The sequence below is a fragment of the Silene latifolia genome, chromosome 11, assembly GCF_048544455.1.
Source record: "Silene latifolia isolate original U9 population chromosome 11, ASM4854445v1, whole genome shotgun sequence".
Lineage (NCBI taxonomy): Eukaryota > Viridiplantae > Streptophyta > Magnoliopsida > Caryophyllales > Caryophyllaceae > Silene > Silene latifolia.
In genome coordinates this window covers 85,750,946-85,768,924 of record NC_133536.1, presented here as the reverse complement: position 1 = coordinate 85,768,924, position 17,979 = coordinate 85,750,946, and the positions used below count along the sequence as shown (strand labels likewise).

Sequence of the window (17,979 nt, the reverse complement as noted above, 5' to 3'; positions counted from 1 at the left end):
GGGTTTTGAACATTGGTGCTTTTGTAACTAAAGTTGGGGTGGTTCCTTAACCCGGGGTGGTAGAAATTGGTATTTGGATTGTAGGTGTTTGGGTTGTTGTAAGGAGGCCTTGGTGGTCTAGGATTGTTGTTGTAACTTTGAAAAGCGTTCACTTCTTGGGCATTCTCTTCATAGGCACCATTGTAATTGTTGCCACACAAGTCATATGTATGACCACTTCCTCCACAAAGTTCACAACTCGCGACTTGAGCAACTTCTTCCATGGGTGGCCCATATGAGGTCGCGGCTTGGTTCACTTGATTCTTTGAAAACTTCTCAAATTGCTTTGTGAGCAAGTCGAGCTTGGCATTTGTTTCGGAGTTGGAGGCATTTTCCTTAGGATATTTCCCGTTCCTTCGTAGCATGTTCCCTCTAGAACCATAGTTTGCCTCCGAGTCTACCATTTTTTTGATCAATGCCGTGCCCTCTTCATCATTCAAGTGGTCAAAACCTCCCCATGGAGGCATTTACCATCTCCTTAGTTCTTGGTAGTAGAGTTTGGAAGAATGTTTGAGTAATGTACCATTCCGGTATTCCATGGTGGGGGCAACTTGCTATCAAATCTTGATAACGGTCCCAAGCCTCACCTAAGGACTCCCCATCCTCTTGTTGGAACGTATGGATCTCGTTGCGGAGCATCGCGGTCTTTGAGGAAGGGTAGTACTTGGCCATAAATGCTTGGGCTAAGTCATCCCAAGTAGTGAAAGTATCCGGTGGGTGAATGTTCAACCACCGGTCCGCTTTGCCCGTCAATGAAAACGGAAATAACATCATTCTCAAGGTGTCTTCGGACACCCCATTCTTCTTCATCATTGATACTTTCCTCTTAAACTTCCGGAGATGAGCATGGGCATCCTCTTCAAGATGACCTCCAAACAAGTCCTTCTCAACTAACCCGACTTGGGCGGGGTGCATTTCAAAATTGTTTGGGGCCAAAGTGCCAAAGTTGATGGGATTACATGAATCATTATGGTTAGGCCGGTTGTGATCTCTAAGAGCCATTTGTGGTGGGTGGTTCGGTTCTTGATGTGGTGGTGTTTGAGGTGGACTATTGTAATTAAGGAAGTTATGAAAGGGGTTCTCTACTAAAGTCTCAATTGTGGTATTTGGTTGAATCGTAGTTGTTGTATCAAAATTTTGTGGGATGTGTGAGTTTGGTTGATCAATGTTTGCTTGGGTGGAATTATTCCTCACTCTTTCAAGAGTCCTAGTCCTCAAGGTTCTAAAAAGCCTTTCGGGGTCGGAGTTGAATAGGAGAGCTTGGTGATTCCTTCTAGGCATACACTTGACAAATCGTAAGTCTCCTAGTGTTTTTACACACTAGGGAAATGCAAAAATCACACACACTCTACAAACAACAATCAACTACTAAAGCAAAATGACAATTTAGACAAGATTAAAGCAAAGACTCTAAATGAAACTAAGCATAACCTAACGCCATCCCCGGCAACGGCGCCACTTGATAAGTAGGAAATTTGTCGTCTACTTCCTATACCAAAACAATTTATAAAGCCCGAAAAAAAAAGCGTAGTATTTAGTCGGGGTCGAACTCAAGGACGGCGGGGGTTGCTACAAAGTTCGATTAAGAGTCAAGTTTAATCAAAATCAAAAGAAAAGGTTTTGGTTATAATCACTAGAGCAAAAGACAAACAAGATGATGATAATGAATACGGTTAATTAAAAGCTAGGGCTTTCGGGGTCATCAATATGGTCTAGGGGCAAACATGAAGATAAAAAAGGGTCAATGGTGAGAGATTAACCTAAGATGAAGAACCAATGTCTTGGGTATCTTAAGGATGGCTACTAATTTTCATTAAGTAGCCCTCCTCTCCTAACATACATCAAGACTCCCAAAAATTTTCATTTCAAAGGAGAATTAAGCAATAATGGAAGAAAGGCAAAAGCTTTCACTTGAGCAAATCAACAAACACCTTGAGTGCAATGAATAGGAAAGTTAAACAATTTCACCAAAGACCAAAATATTCAAAGAATCATGCCCATAAATCCCATAAAGAATCACCCTAAACCCTAGAAGGGATCTACTCACTCATGTTAAGGTAAATTATGCTAAATAGAGAGGAAAAGCAAACAACACAAGGAGGAGACATAATGAAGGTTGCAACGAAATCAAAAGACAAGGAAAATGTAAACAAATGATAAACAAGTAAAAGAAAGGAGAGAAATTATACCAACAAAAGAAAAGATGGAAGCTTGATTGATTAATAGGAAGGAAAACCCTTCAAAATCCCCAATACAAACTTCAACAAACAAGTGTAAACAATTGACTATTACTAGAACTAACTAATTCTTGCTAAATATTAATAATAATTATTGAAAGATTAGTGCTTGATTAAGGAGGTATTACAATAAATAAGGAATGTTTTTCAGATCTAGGGTTATGTGCAAAAGGGTTTAAGGAGGGGGTATTTATAGGCTATCATTGAATTAAGGGAGGAAAGAGTGGAAAAGCCCATTTGCGTGGTGTTCCTGTGCCGGCGGGCCGGCTGCCGGCCTCCTCTGCCGGCAGCGCGTTCTTTCAAAAACTGAGAAAAATGAAGGTTGGGTAATCCCCTGCCGGTGGGCCTCCTCTGCCGGCAGCGCGTTCTTTCAAAAACTAATATCGTAAGGTGGGTGTCTTTAAGACTAAACAATTGACAATATTGTTATTACCGAGTTTAACATAATCATATATTTACGTAATTGACATGTGTGACCCGACCTCCCTAGACATTTTATTTATTATTGTTTTATCACTCAACCCAATCAATCAATCGATAATCTACCAAGGTAAAATTCAATCCATAACAATTAATTAATAACTTCCGTCTCCTTTGGGTTCGACCCCTAAGTACTACATTCATTTGTTGTTTAGGATATAAATATTATCTTTGCATAGGTGTGCAATAGCCTATCAACATGCTATCTGTTTGATATCGAAGAAACAGGTTCATAATCATAACCAGGACAATAAGGATCATATCTAGAGATTTACCAAAGATGCATATGCTAAAGCCAGAGAGTAAATCGTCGGATAACAATCCAAGACAGCAACAACAACTTCCTCAGTAACTTGAGGAACATGTATTGAACAACAACAACAACAACATCATTAGAGCCTTAATCCCAAAATGATTTGGGGTCGGCTGACATGAATCATCATTTCGAACCGTCCATGGGTGAACGCACGCCTCAAAATGCGAATAGAAAAAGGGAAGATGAAAAACAAAAAGGAAGAACGAAAATGTAATGGAAAGTCAAGGTGAACTTAGGGGTTTTAAAATCGAATTCCGTCTTTCTTTTATAAAAATTTAAAATTTAAATCGAGAGAAAAGATTAAAACGATATTTAAAAACCGAAATAGAGTTAAGGATCCGGAATGAACCAGGTAAAATCTATAAGAAAGTGGTTGTTGAAAAAGTGTGAAGTAAAGGAGAGAAAAATAAATAAATTAATTTCTTTAAATTAAATAAATAAAAAAACACTAAATCTGTCAAAAAACATCAAATACTAAAAATCCACATGTATCATTTCCCTCCATTGTGCCCTCTCCGTCACCATACTCTCCTCAAGCCCCAGAACTCTCATATCGTCCTCTATCACTCTCAACCATGTCTGTCTCGGTCTTCCTCTGCCTCTAGGGACCTTTTCTGTTCTCCAAGTCTCCAGCCTCCTAACTGGTGCGTCCATAGGTCTCCTTCTCACGTGGCCAAACCATCTTAGTCGGTTTTCCATCATCTTGTCCTCTATTGGCGCCACTTTTACCTTTTCCCTAATAACCTCATTCCTTAACCGATCTTTCCTTGTATGTCCGCACATCCACCTCAACATGCGCATCTCCGCCACACTCATCTTTTGAATGTGACAATGTTTCACGACCCAACACTCGGAGCCGTAAAGTAGGGCAGGCCTAATTGCCGTGCGATAAAATTTTCCCTTTAATCTTTGGTGCATATCTTTATCGCATAGAAACCCTGAAGCACTCTTCCATTTCAACCATCCCGCTTTAATTCTGTGAGCCACATCTCCGTCTAACTCCCCATCTTTTTGAATAATAAATCCTAGATATCTGAAGAAATCTGAACCCTCAACAACATTCCCATCGAAAATAATACTCCCCGCCTCTGTCGATCTCAACCCCGCCACCTTACTCAGTCTTACTCCTGTTCAGCCTGAACCCACGAGTCTCTAAAGTCTGCCTCCACAATTCCAACTTTCTCTCCACCCCCTCTTTTGTCTCATCAATCAACACAATATCATCAGCAAACATCATACACCAAGGGATGTCGTCCTGAATATCCCTTGTCAACTCATCCATAACTATAGCAAAGAGAAAAGGACTAAGTGCGGAACCTTGATGCACCCCGATGGTAATAGAAAATTCTTCCGTTCTCCCAACATTAGTGCGAACACTTGCACTAGCCCCCTGCATGAGTTGGGTGGCAAAGAGATCACTAACAGTCATCTTATCAACTTCATTACACTTATTTATGAATTTGTTGTACTCGAGGCAGTGAACAGCGGCATGACAATTAGCTAAAGATGAATCCAGCTGATATTGGTCAGCGATTGCCAGTGTGAGAAAACCATAACGATGAAGAGTGTCACTTAAGCCACTTGTTCTTTGTACGTCAAACCCATCCAAGATCTCCGCAGAAAAAGCAATTTGAAATGCCAGAAGGAAAAGAAAAGTATTAGACAAGTTCAGAATCCTACTCCCTCCGCACATAAGTTTTCACCCCATTTCTCTAATATATGTGAGGAGTATTTTATTAAAATGGGGTGAAATAGGTGTGCCGTGTGTGGAGGAAGTAATATTTTTAGGTAAAATCGAAAATCACCCTTTGATGGTAAAATGAAGAATTACTCCCACCAAATGGCACCATCAAACAAGTTGGTCTTTAAAAATTCTATCAGAATCGTTAGATCAATTGCCTATTTTTTTCTTTAATCACAAATTCATAGCGTTCCCCTCTTCTAACTAAGCCATGGAGTAATCAAATGTCTTCCTGGACAATATGCTGCTCGGTGACTAAGATGGAGGAGTTTCCCCTCCAACATAATATATCTCCAAGCATGTAACACCCCCAACTTTTAAGCTAATTTATAAATTACATTTTTCATTAAATTTTGCTAAAATACGGGGATATCACAATTAAATACAAAGTCTCTCATTACAAATTACATTTTCTTTATACAAAATGAAATAAAACTTCTATAAAGTCTTTAATCAAAAGCTGTGACTTGAAAATCTTTTGAGCGGCATCACAAGACCTGAAAATAAACCATCGCCATGATAGGTAGCCCAAATGAGACAAACACGAGCTCTCTAACACTACACTACCTCATGGAAATTTAAACATTAGAACTAATAGAACAGAAAACGAGAATTTTTAGTTTTATATTTCCAATGATAAAACAAATGAATTAACTTTGTCTCTACAAAATGGTTGGTCAGAAGAGAAGACAATTCAAGTACCTCCTCGAGACTAACAGGTAAACAAGACTGGTCAAGTCAAGAGTATATGAATATATAATGACTGGCTGTCGTAGGATTCACTATACCTTATAGGACTAGTAAAGACACTTTTATATGCCCGGCTCGCCACTACGGGTTATGAACCAAACTTTAATCTTCCTCGGCATTTTTATATGCCCGGCTCGCCACTGCGGGTTATGAACCAAACTTTAATCTTCCTCGGCATTTTTATATGCCCGGCTCGCCACTGCGGGTTATGAGCCAAACTATAATTCTCGGCATTTTTATAAAGAAAACTGTAACACCCCCATACTCCAAGTGCCTTACCAGGACCACTCAGGTATGAAGACATTACCATCTCGGTTACCCGAGGCAATAATAATCAAACAACAATGAAGAAACAACGTTTATTATAAATGATTAACGAATAGTTACAATCCTCAAAACCAAACCAAAAGTACGATACATGTTCTCAAACCGATCGTTCTAATCGAAATGTAAATAAACTAAAAGCTACAAATGGAAGACTCCTGTCATCATGTCGTGGCATCCCAGGCTATCCCAAGACTCATCTCAATACCGCTCAATATCTCGCTCATCATCCCGAATGGATCACCGCAGTTTACAAAACAACACCGGGTCGATACTAATCACACAATCAATATAAACAACAATGATAAGATAAATGCAGATGCGACTTAATCACACACACGCACACAACCAACCAATTCCCATCATCTCAATACGATCGTCCCACCGGACCACCGCCAAAGTGGGGGACCGCAACCGTACCCACCAAATCCCCGCTCCTCATAATGAGCGATAACCTGTCCATTAATGTGCACATCCCTTCTGTGGCGGGTTCCACAGAAGGCGAAACTAGGCGTGAAGCCACTCCCGCAAGTGACCCCACTCGGTAGAGGCCACGCCTCGCGAACCATCAACAACGATCACAACCACAAACACAATACAATTATTATATCAAACAACCAAATACAACACATCAACCAATATCCCATTATGGGACTAATACGAGTAGAAAATCCTACCGGTATGCACACAATCGACGGTCTCTACTGCTGAGTCAAAAAGCCTCTTCTATGAACCCTCCTCCTATCATACAACACATAGAGGCTACCAAATCACATACTACACATAAAACCCCATTATGGGACTAATACTGAGTAGGAAATCCTACCTGGTATGCACACAATCAGACGGTCTCTACTGCTGAGTCAAAAAGCCTCTTCTATGAACCCTCCTCCTATCATACAACACATAGAGGCTACCAAATCACATACTACACATAAAACCCCCAATCTCTAAATTAGGGTTTAACCAAATCAAAGGAAATGCAATAAAAAGGGTACACAGATCTTACCCTCGACGCAAGGAACTCCACGATATAATCAACGACAAGAACCGACCGTCTGAACTCCGGGAATTGCTAAGAATGCGATTAAGAAGATGAACTTGTTTGCTTTCTCTCTTAAACAGTAATTTAGGTTTTGTAAAAGTGATTTAGAATAACGACGACGAAGCTTAAATACCTTAATCGCATAATTAACAAAACCCGAGAAAACTCCCCGTAAAACCGGACACTCGATCGAGTACCCAAGGTACTCGATCGAGTACCCAAGGTACTCGATCGAGTACCCCCTTACTCGATCGAGTGCCCCACTACTCTCGATCGAGTACCCAACAGTCGAAACTATTTTATTTCGCAACTTACCCTTACTCGACAGAGTAAGGCCTACTCGATAGAGTACCCCAAGACTTATAAATACGGAGTATTACAGTCTTCCCTCCTTAAAAGGAACTTCGTCCCCGAAGTTCAAACCACTACTAAACAAAGGTACTCCCATAACATTCCCGACTCAACAACCAAAACAAAATTCACATAAAACATGTTACTAACCCAACTCGTCCCGACAACCATACCGACACAACATATAAAAGGGGTATAAAACTCTTAAAAACTGCTCGCGATCATCTCCTACCCCCTAAAAGAAACAAGGTTACGTCCCCGTAACCATACATACCGATCAAAAGGAAAGGGTAACGCTCTTTCATAGCTTCCTTCGGCTCCCATGTAGCTTCCTCGGTCTCGTGGTTAGACCAAAGGATCTTAAGCAAAACTGTCTCACCACCCCTAGTCTTTCTAACCTTTCGGTCTAGAATCTGCTTAGGCACCTCAAGATATGATAAGGACTCATCTAGCTCTAAGCTCTCTGCCTCTAACACATGTGACGGGTCACTCACATACTTCCGCAGCTGCGATACATGAAACACATTATGCACTCTCTCTAACGCAGCTGGTAAAGCCAGACGATAAGCAACTTCCCCAACTCGCTCTAAGATCTCATAAGGCCCTATAAACTTCTGACTTAGCTTGCCTTTCTTCCCAAATCTCATAACCCCGCACATAGGAGACACTTTCAAAAGAACCTTGTCCCCCAATTTGAAACTCTATGTCCCGTGATGTAGATCTCGCATAACTCTTTTGTCGATCCCGAGCCGCTCTCATCCATTCCCCGATCATCTTAATCTGTTCCACCATCTCATGCACCATCTCTCGGTCCTAAAACCACTTTGCCAAAGACTATCGTCCCAACAGATTGGACTCCTACATCTCCTCCCATACAAAGCCTCAAACGGTGCCATACCTATACTTTGGTGTGATAGTTTGTTATTGTAATAAAATTCTATCAAGTCCAACCTCTGCTCCCCGCTACCACCAAAATCCATCACACAAGCTCGCAACATATCCTCAAGAGTCTTGATTGTTCTCTCGTCTGCCGTCTGTCGCAGGGATGAAATCTCAGTACTCATCTTCAAAGTTGTTCCCAACGATTCCTGCGACTCCTTCCAAAACCTTGATATAAACCTCGCATCTCTATCGGACACTATGTCCTTAGGGACTCCATGTAACTTAAGCACGTTCTTTCGATAGGCCATAGCCAATTGTGCCTTAGTCCATGTATCTTTCATTGGAACAAAGTGAGCGACTTGGTCGACGATCCACTATCACCCAAATCATGTTGTTACCTTGTTGACTCTTCGGCAAACCCACAAAGAAATCCATGGAAATGGATTCCCACTTCCACTCGGTACCTCTAAAGACCGAATCTTACCTTGTGGTCGTCTCTGTTCCCCTTTAACTCTCTCGGCATGTCAAACAACGGGACACAAACTCAATTGTCTCTTTCTTCATCCAGGCCACCAAAACGTTTTCTTCAAATCCTTGTATAGCTTGTCTCCACCGGATGAATCCGAATATGGTGTGCAATGTGCCTCTATCATGATAGTCTTTTTCAACTCCTCATCATTAAAACACACCACCTACCATCAAACCTCAAACTACCATCTCGTATGAATAAAAAACCGGACACTTGTCCCTTTCTCTACTCCACTCTCCACTCAACTATCTTAGGATCCAAAGCACCGCTTACCTCGAATATTATCATAAAACTCAAGTCATCTTTGTCATATCACCCATGGCATCTCCTTTCGCATCATCTCGTATCCCAAAACTCGCTACCTCATCCTCGGCCTCATCAAGGATGAGCTGCATACGAGAATGTACACTCTTCCTACTCAAAGCATCGAGAATAACATTGGCCTTCCCTTCATGGTAGATGATTTCCATGTCATAATCGCCAATCCGCTCCATCCACCTCCTCTGTCTCATGTTCAACTCCTTCTGCGTGAAGATGTACTTGAGACTCTTGTGATCAGAAAATACCTTAAAGATTGCTCCCTAAAGGTAATGTCTCTAAATCTTGAGAGCAAACACCACTGCACCCAACTCCAGATCATGAGTAGGGTAGTTCTCCTCATAAGGCTTCAATTGCCTAGAAGCATAGGCAATCACTTTACCATTCTGCATCAACACACATCCCAGCCCATTCTTCGAGGCATCCGTATAAACCTCAAAGTTCTCGCTCCCTTCAGTAATGCTAAGACTAGAGCCGTGGTCAAACGCTCCTTTAATGTTTGGAACGCCGTCTCACAACTCTAATCCCAACGAAACCTGTTCTCTTTCCTCATCAACGCCGTCATCGGTCTAGCTATCTTGGAGAAATCTTTCACGAACCGTCTGTAATATCCAAATAAACCCAAGAAACTCCTAACCTCAAAGAACATTCTTTGGTGCTTCCCACTTTGTCACTACCTCAATCTTCGCGGATCCACGCTACCCCATCTTTAGAGATCACATGCCCCAAAAAGCAACTTTCTCTAACCGAACTCACACTTGGACAAACAGCATACAACTCATGATCCCTCAAAGTCTGCAACACGATCCTCAAATGCTCCTCATGCTCCTCCTTAGTCTTAGAGTAGACTAAGATATCATCGATAAACACCACTACAAATTTGGTCCAAGAACGTCAAGATTCTGTTCATCAAATCCATAAACACTGTCGGCGCATTAGACAACCCAAACGGCATCACCACATACTCATAATGGCCACACCTCGACGTGAAAGTCAGTCTTTGGTATGTCCACCTCTCTAATCTTCACCCGATGGTACCCCGACCTCAAATCAATCTTAGAAAAGACTGTTGCACCACTCAACTGATCAAACAGGTCATCTATCCTTGGCAAAGGATACTTGTTCTTTATCGTCACACGGTTCAGCTCCCTGTAATCTATGCACAACCTCAAACTCCCATCTTTCTTCTTCACGAAAAGAACTGGTGCTCCCCACGGCGATACACTTGGTCTAATGTATCCCTTCTCTATCAGCTCATCCAACTGCTTCCTAAGCTTCTCCATCTCCTTAGGACCCATACGGTACGGTGCCTTAGAGATTGGCCCCGTCCCTGGCTTCAACTCAACGGTGAAATCTATCTCCCTCTTCGGTGGCAACCCCGGAATCTCCTCTGGAAAAACATCTGCAAACTCTCCCACCACTGGTATCTCATCAACTGTCGGACTCTCTATCCGGTCATCTCTCACATGGCACAAGATTAAAGGACATCCCTTCCTCAGATAAGACTTCAAGGTAACAGCTGCAATCAACTTAACTTTGGGTTTGACTAGAAATCCACGATAAGACACACTAACACCCTTAGGACCTCTGAAAGACACTTTCTTTTGATGACAGTCTATCTTAGCTTTATACTTTCCTAACCAATCCATCCCGACTATCATCTCAAAACCGTTAAAAGGAAACTCTAGCAAGTCTACAAGGAAATCAACTTGCCCAACTATCAAAGATACATCTCTAACAATCTCCCACACGATACGGACTCACCCGAAGGTATGAAAACTTGGTCACTAACGACTCATATACTCTCAAACCCAACTTGTTTGACATGACTCAAGACACAAACGACCGAGAAGCCCCCGAATCAAACAAAACAAAGGTAGGAATACCATTAACAAGGAATGTAGGTGATAACGTGCGCATCTTCCGCAAACCGCTTTCTTCTCCATCATGAATAACTTGCCATCGGTCTTCCGTCCACCTCCCCGGACAAGATCTTGGTTGAGGTGGTCGCTTAGCACCCGACCCCTTGATTGTTGTTGTTGCTCGCCGGTGGTTTCGATAAGAATTACCGCCGTTGCGGTTGCCTCCACTCTGGTAACTCGACTTCCCCGTTTGGCCATGATCCCGCCGCACTGTTGCTCGCGAAGCTCGCGCAGTCTCTGGAAAGATCTCGGTGCACTTGTGCACACATGTCTCTTGTGGCCTACACCACCACAAACTATAGCAGTCACTCCCCAACTATTACTCACACTTCCACGGCCACCCCCAAAGGAAGCTTCAAGATCGAACCCGGACCCGAAGAAAATCCCTTGGACTGATTGTGGTTGCCTTTCTTGTGATTCGATTTGCCACCACCCTCGCTCTCAGACTTCCTCTTCTCACCACCTAACCTCTCCTGAGCCATCTCCACCAACCTCTCAGCTCTCCCAGCCCTCTCATAAGCTTCCTTAACATCAGTAAGGACTCCCACGGGTAACTTATCCATAATCTTAGGGGTCAACCCCTCTCAAACCTCAATGCCGATTCTCCTCACTCAAACCCATATCCTCAAAGATACCTAGACTTCTCATTGAACGACTGTAGTACTCGGCCCACGGACATCTCGGCGGTCATCTTAAAACCATCAAACTCTTCTCTCAACTTACTCCTTACATGTTCCAGTACAAACTCCTTCCTCACCGCCCTACGAAACTCCTCCCAAGGTATAGCAGGTAAGCCCTGGTTTGTATATATCTCCTTAGCACTCACCATCACTGAATCCCACCACTTGCCACCGCCTCCCTCGGATAGAACGCACTGTTCCACTCTCATCTCATCAGGACAGTGAACCAAATCTAATATGTTCTCCATCTCTCTCAGCCAACTATCAAGAAGGTTAGGCTCCCCAACTCCCTTGTACTCTTTCGGGTTAAACCTCGCTATATAGAGGCTGATTTTTGAGTGATCAACCTCCTTCTCCTTATCCTTATTCTTATCCTCATTCACTTTCTTTAGGGTCTCAGTAAGAGCATCCTGGTGCTCTAACATCTTAACGATGTCATCCATGGTCATAAGCTCGGCTCTCACATACAAAGCGCTTCTTGGCGGCATCTTGAAGCTATATATAAGAAAGGGTAAACATAAACACACGTACTAAACCTCAAAACACGAAAACACGCTGCCCAGAACCCACTCGATCGAGTTCCCAAACACACTCGATCGAGTAACTGGCTACTCGATCGAGTGCCCCTCGTACTCGATCGAGTACCCAAACATCAGACCCCAAACAGACCTTCTGATCTCTTACATACTCGACCGAGTGGCTAGGCTACTCGATCGAGTGGCTAGGCTACTCGATCGAGTACCCCTAGTTACTCGATCAAGTGCCCCAAAACTCGATTCTGAACTCAAAACCGTCAAAAACCCACCTGATCGAGTCAGTCCCACTCGATCGAGTCATGCTAATTCATAAAAGCTACCCGCATGTTACGTCATATGCTAACATGCTAAACTTTATAAACCACATTATATCATAATAAACATGCTACGCATCTTTTCTACTATCTACGAGATCATTTCATCATGTTATTGAATGCCACATTGTAAATCATCCAACATGTTATCATCTCATCAACTAGTTCCCACATATCACCATTTTCTTTCACATGCTCAACTTTCTACTTCAACACCCAACAATTAACACATTTCATCACATTCTTACACAAGTTAACCAAACACACATACGACTCGACAAACACTTCCCCCATGTGACCTGGTTCAAAGTTCTAGGGCGACCCTGCGACTTTAGGACGTCTCCCAAGCCTTTGCATTAGCTCCTACAACTTTTACCCCGGTTCATTTTAATTGACTCCCTATGTTCATTAGGTTCATTGGTTACAGTTTCAAGATCGTCGCTCGATACCATTTGTAACACCCCCATACTCCAAGTGCCTTACCAGGACCACTCAGGTATGAAGACATTACCATCTCTGTTACCCGAGGCAATGATAATCAAACAACAATGAAGAAACAACGTTTATTATAAATGATTAACGAATAGTTACAATCCTCAAAACCAAACCAAAAGTACGATACATGTTCTCAAACCGACTGTTCTAATCGAAATGTAAATAAACTAAAAGCTACAATGAAGACTCCTATCATCATGTCGTGGCATCCCAAATATCCCAAGATGCTCATCTCAATACCGCTCAATATCTGCTCACCATCCCCGAATGGATCACCGCAGTTTACAAAACAACACCGGGTCGATTAATCACACAATCAATATAAACAACAATGATAAGATAAACAGACATGCCTTAACACACACACACACACACACACAACCAACTAATTCCCATCATCTCAATACTTGATCGTCCACCGGACCCGACCACCGATGGGGGACCGCACTGCACTACCACCAAATCCCCGCTCCACATAGTGAGCGATAACCTTGTCCATTAATGTGCACATCCCTTCGTGGCGGGTTCCACATGAATATGAAACTAGGGCGTGAAGCCACTCCCGCAAGTGACCCCACTCGGTAGAGGCCACGCCTCGCGAACCATCAACAACGATCACAACCACAAACACAATACAATTATTATATCAAACAACCAAATACAACACATCAACCAATATCCCATTATGGGACTAATACGAGAGTAGAAATCCTACCCGGTATGCACACAATCGACGGTCTCTCTACCGCCGAGTCAAAAGCCTCTTCTATGAACCCTCCTCCTATCATACAACACATAGAGGCTACCAAATCACATACTACACATAAAACCCCCAATCTCTAAATTAGGGTTTAACCAAATCAAAGGAAATGCAATAAAAAGGGTACACAGATCTTACCCTCGACGCCAGGAACTCAACGATATAATCAACGACAAGAACCGACCGTCTGAACTCCGGGAATTGGTAAGAATGCGATTAAGAAGATGAACTTGTTTGCTTTCTCTCTTAAACAGTAATTTAGGTTTTGTAAAAGTGATTTAGAATAACGACGACGAAGCTTAAATACCTTAATCGCATAATTAACAAAACCCGAGAAAACTCCCCGTAAAACCGGACACTCGATCGAGTACCCAAGGTACTCGATCGAGTACCCCCCTTACTCGATCGAGTGCCCCAGCTACTCGATCGAGTACCCAACAGGTCAGAAACTATTTTATTTCGCAACTTACCCTTACTCGACAGAGTAAGGCCTACTCGATAGAGTACCCCAAGACTTATAAATACGGAGTATTACAAAAACAGTATAATTTCTTTTAAGAAAATAACAAAGCCCGCTTAAAATAATCACGGCTCGAAACCAACTCATATTATCATTCTTAATAGACATAACCTTGTAGCTCAAGGTTCAAATAACAATTTTTTGATCTCTCATTGTAAAAGCAAAGTGCTACTCTCCCTATGATATCATGATCCAACAAGAACACTACTAGCAATTTCATAGCTACAAAATCACGAGTATATAGTATTATGGTTATCCTTTTATTAATCTTTAATCAACACTTTAAATATTCATCATTACATTCTGACAAGCACAATATAACCAAAAGAAAAATGACTACTGCTAATTTAACTAATACACATAAGAGAACCAAGTACCGTATCGAGTTCAAGTGACGTTCAAGTGTACTAACGCTAAAGCCGCAAAACAATATTTAAATCTCAATATAGGTCTTAATCATAAAACTCGTCTCAATAGTAATACCATGGTCACACATGGACCTCAAAACAAAATGGTAAAAAAAAGCCCCATATCTCAATACCAATCTTAATATCAATATTCGTATCATCAAATATCCTTTTTTTGAGAACTACTCAAACTTCGGGTTAAATAACTCCCCTCACCCACGAGTCAAAGTTGACAAAATGACACAATATGAGAACATTACGATAACTTGTTATAAGACACAATGTCAAGACTTAGCTTAGATGTCAACCACATTAGGAGTCTAACTCTACATTTTATGTCCATATCTCATACAATAGTCCTTGCTATAATTCAAGTACTCCACCAGGCCAACTATAATAAGTTTATGGAATCTCTTAGTGTTATTAGCTACACTTTCTTAATTACTTAAGAATAGAGTATTGATTTTGTCACTTAAGCCCCACTCTCGAGCCATCTGATTCTAGACTTATCCATCTCACCGAAAATACATATTCAAGTCAAGGTCAAAGGAATCGACAAATCGAACAAACTATCGAAACAATCCACGAAATATTCATTGCTCAAGTTACCAAATCCAATTGTCGTACATGGCTAAAATCAAATAACATCTTAAATCTCCATCAATATTAAACAAATAACCACTGCTGCATATAACAACATAATACTTGAAGTGGCTGATAAATTCTAACTCTCGTCTACTTTATTTATGATCATGGTGTGTACAAGATTCTCCATTATGATGAGCAAACTATCTGATTTTCAGGGGTTTACGCAACAGCCCGTCTCCAATACAAACTAGCTTATAAAGTAGATCAAACCCAGTAGCCTTTTCTTAAAACCTAATCAACATACAATCTTTATCTCATCTCACCTATTATAATAGCAGTATAGAAAACACAATATTATAACTACTGATAAAATTAATTATCACAATTACTACAAATAATTGTCATAAACAGTCACCTTGATCATCGTACTTGATGAATACAAACAATCAGCACATAATCAATTAACCCCAAACAATATATAATAATTAATAAGATCGGAAGAATCGTACTACCTTTAATTAAGAAATTAATCCAAATACTCGTTTGCAAATGTACCAAATACGAACTTAAAAATAAAGGAGGTAGATGGTGCTGATTCTAGAGACAACCCAACAAAGGAAAGCATGGCCGACGAAGAACGACATGTGAGGATCTCATGTGATAAGATTAAGCAGATTACCCGGCCCATGAGTTTGTAATAGATTAATAGTGGTGAAAATAATCAAGGATGGAGGTATAACCAAAAAAAAATTGGTGTAGTAAATAAAAGGGAGTTTGACATCTCTTAGGATTCCAAAGTGATAAGTGTTAAAGCTAGTAATAGCAAACAAAAGGAACCGACCTACAACCAACCAACATGAAATCTTTTTTTTTTTTCTTTTTTTTTTTCAATGAACATTTAAAATTATTTCTGAAAAATCTTAAGGAAAATAAAAAATCAAAATGAGTATTTAAAATATTTGGGGTATTACAAAGCATCAGCTCATCCAGCTTAGACTACGTCCAGCCTATCCTCACCGCACTACATTGAGGACAACTCTAAGGAAATAACCATTTTGATGGAGATTTGTATTGTAATATAACTTGTAGACACCTCGTTTCTGCACCCCTCGCAAACCACCCGGTGATGATTGGGCCGCATGTTTGATTCGCGGAACGATTAGTGACAGTTCGTAAGATTATCGTCAAGTGATTGCTCAAAAATTAATGTCAACCTCTTAGTTGTCATCTACGTCCGATCTGGTCGTTTTGGCGATAATTAGAGTACATTCGAGTCCGGTCAAAAACCGTCTCCATTTTCTCGATAGTTTGTTAAATCCCGAGTCGAAATGTTACGGAATGTTCCGGGATAATTCTATTCCATATTTCTCAAATTTTATCTTTTGGCAAATAATATCCCGTAATATTCAAAAGATAATCGAATTAAATCCGTCCTACCATAACTTAAACACGGAAATCTTTCTTAAACAGAGGAAACCTCACGGGAATAGACAACGCAGTCTTTGCGCCTCTTCCAAGAGACGATGTGGGCTGCTGCGCCTCTTCCCAAGCCCTTCTTTGCATGATTTACGTATCTTTTTTATATCTTTCCGAGATTCACTTCCAAAGAGTCTCTGAAACCCTATTCCTCCGTGTGATTAGTATAAATAGGAGCTTTCGTTCCTCATATTTCTCACGCGAGTGTCCGCCCTTCTCTTCTCCCTTTGCATTCTAGACTTTGTTCTTACTAATTGGCGCCTACGTGCTTGAACATTCGACCACGTAAGCTCGGATCCTTCCGGTACCACCTCTCCGTTGCATGACCGACCAATTTGACCACTACACTCAATCAACCTAATTAATCAACTTGTTAAATCGTTTTCCTCTTTCGAGGGCACTCTTTCCTTGCATTCGCGTCGAGCATCACTAATCGATTTTCTTAGTTCTTCTCGTTCCGTCAACATGTAAGTCTGAGGGTGTAAATCTCTCTTTTTATTTATTGTTATTTATTTTATCGTATCACCATTGTAAGATTTATGTCGAAAACACCATTAAAACCGATTTCTAAAACCGTCTTTTAAACCTTTTTTTTTTGCGGATTTCCGTGAGACGAGACGAAGAGAAAGGACGCGAAAGAATCTGCGCCTCTTGAAGGAGCGCGGCACTTTGCGCCTCTTCGTGAGGGCCGCGATTCTCGCTTCCTTTCTTCTTCCTTCGTCTTCAGTTATTCGTTCTTGTTTTGTTTATATTCGTTTGTTCTGTATTTCTTCGCCATATTAGCATATTATTCGTATGTATATCGTATATAATTCATTCACATGTTTAATTGTTCCGACTTAAATCCTAAATAATCAATATTTACGGGTTTTTCGTCATTAATATTCAAACCCGAGTTTTAGAAGTTCAATTTCATCATGTTGAGTTTAAAGATTCGTCATTGATATATTTGCATCCATGTTCATCATGTTTAGTCTAATTAATTGTTTAGTTTGTTTTATTCATGTTAGTTTAATTAATCATTCATTAACATCGACCCTTCACATAATTAATCCGTCTAATTTCCGTCTCATCCATGTTTTACTGTTTTTATGACTTTAATCATATGTAAATAATCCATTAATCACTTTCATCCGAGTAATTATTATCAATCAATCCTTAAATTTACCCATTAACGTTAACGGTTTGCAGTTCCGGCTTCACAGCCAGAACTCACCTTTGGAACAGACGCAGCAACTGCTGCGCCTCTTCCAAAGGGCGCAGTGTCTG

The 17,979-nt window shown here is 41.0% G+C and overlaps 1 long non-coding RNA gene and 1 other non-coding gene across 3 annotated transcripts; one reads left to right on the top strand and one right to left on the bottom strand.

Annotated features, from left to right (window-relative positions):
- The first annotated feature begins 571 nt into the window (after positions 1-571).
- Positions 572-678, top strand: LOC141615736 (small nucleolar RNA R71). The gene has a single exon (XR_012530139.1). It is a non-coding gene; the product is annotated as a small nucleolar RNA R71 (small nucleolar RNA).
- A 4,458-nt stretch (positions 679-5,136) lies between these two features.
- On the bottom strand, positions 5,137-16,312 carry LOC141611781 (uncharacterized). Of its 2 annotated transcripts, XR_012528735.1 has the most exons (3): positions 15,747-16,072; positions 6,714-6,779; positions 6,581-6,628 (listed from the first exon to the last, which is right to left on the bottom strand). It is a non-coding gene; the product is annotated as an uncharacterized LOC141611781 (long non-coding RNA). The 2 variants fall into 2 exon arrangements; XR_012528734.1 differs by lacking the exons at positions 6,581-6,628; positions 6,714-6,779 and adding an exon at positions 5,137-5,310 and having other exon boundaries at positions 15,747-16,312.
- Between the last annotated feature and the right edge of the window lie 1,667 nt (positions 16,313-17,979).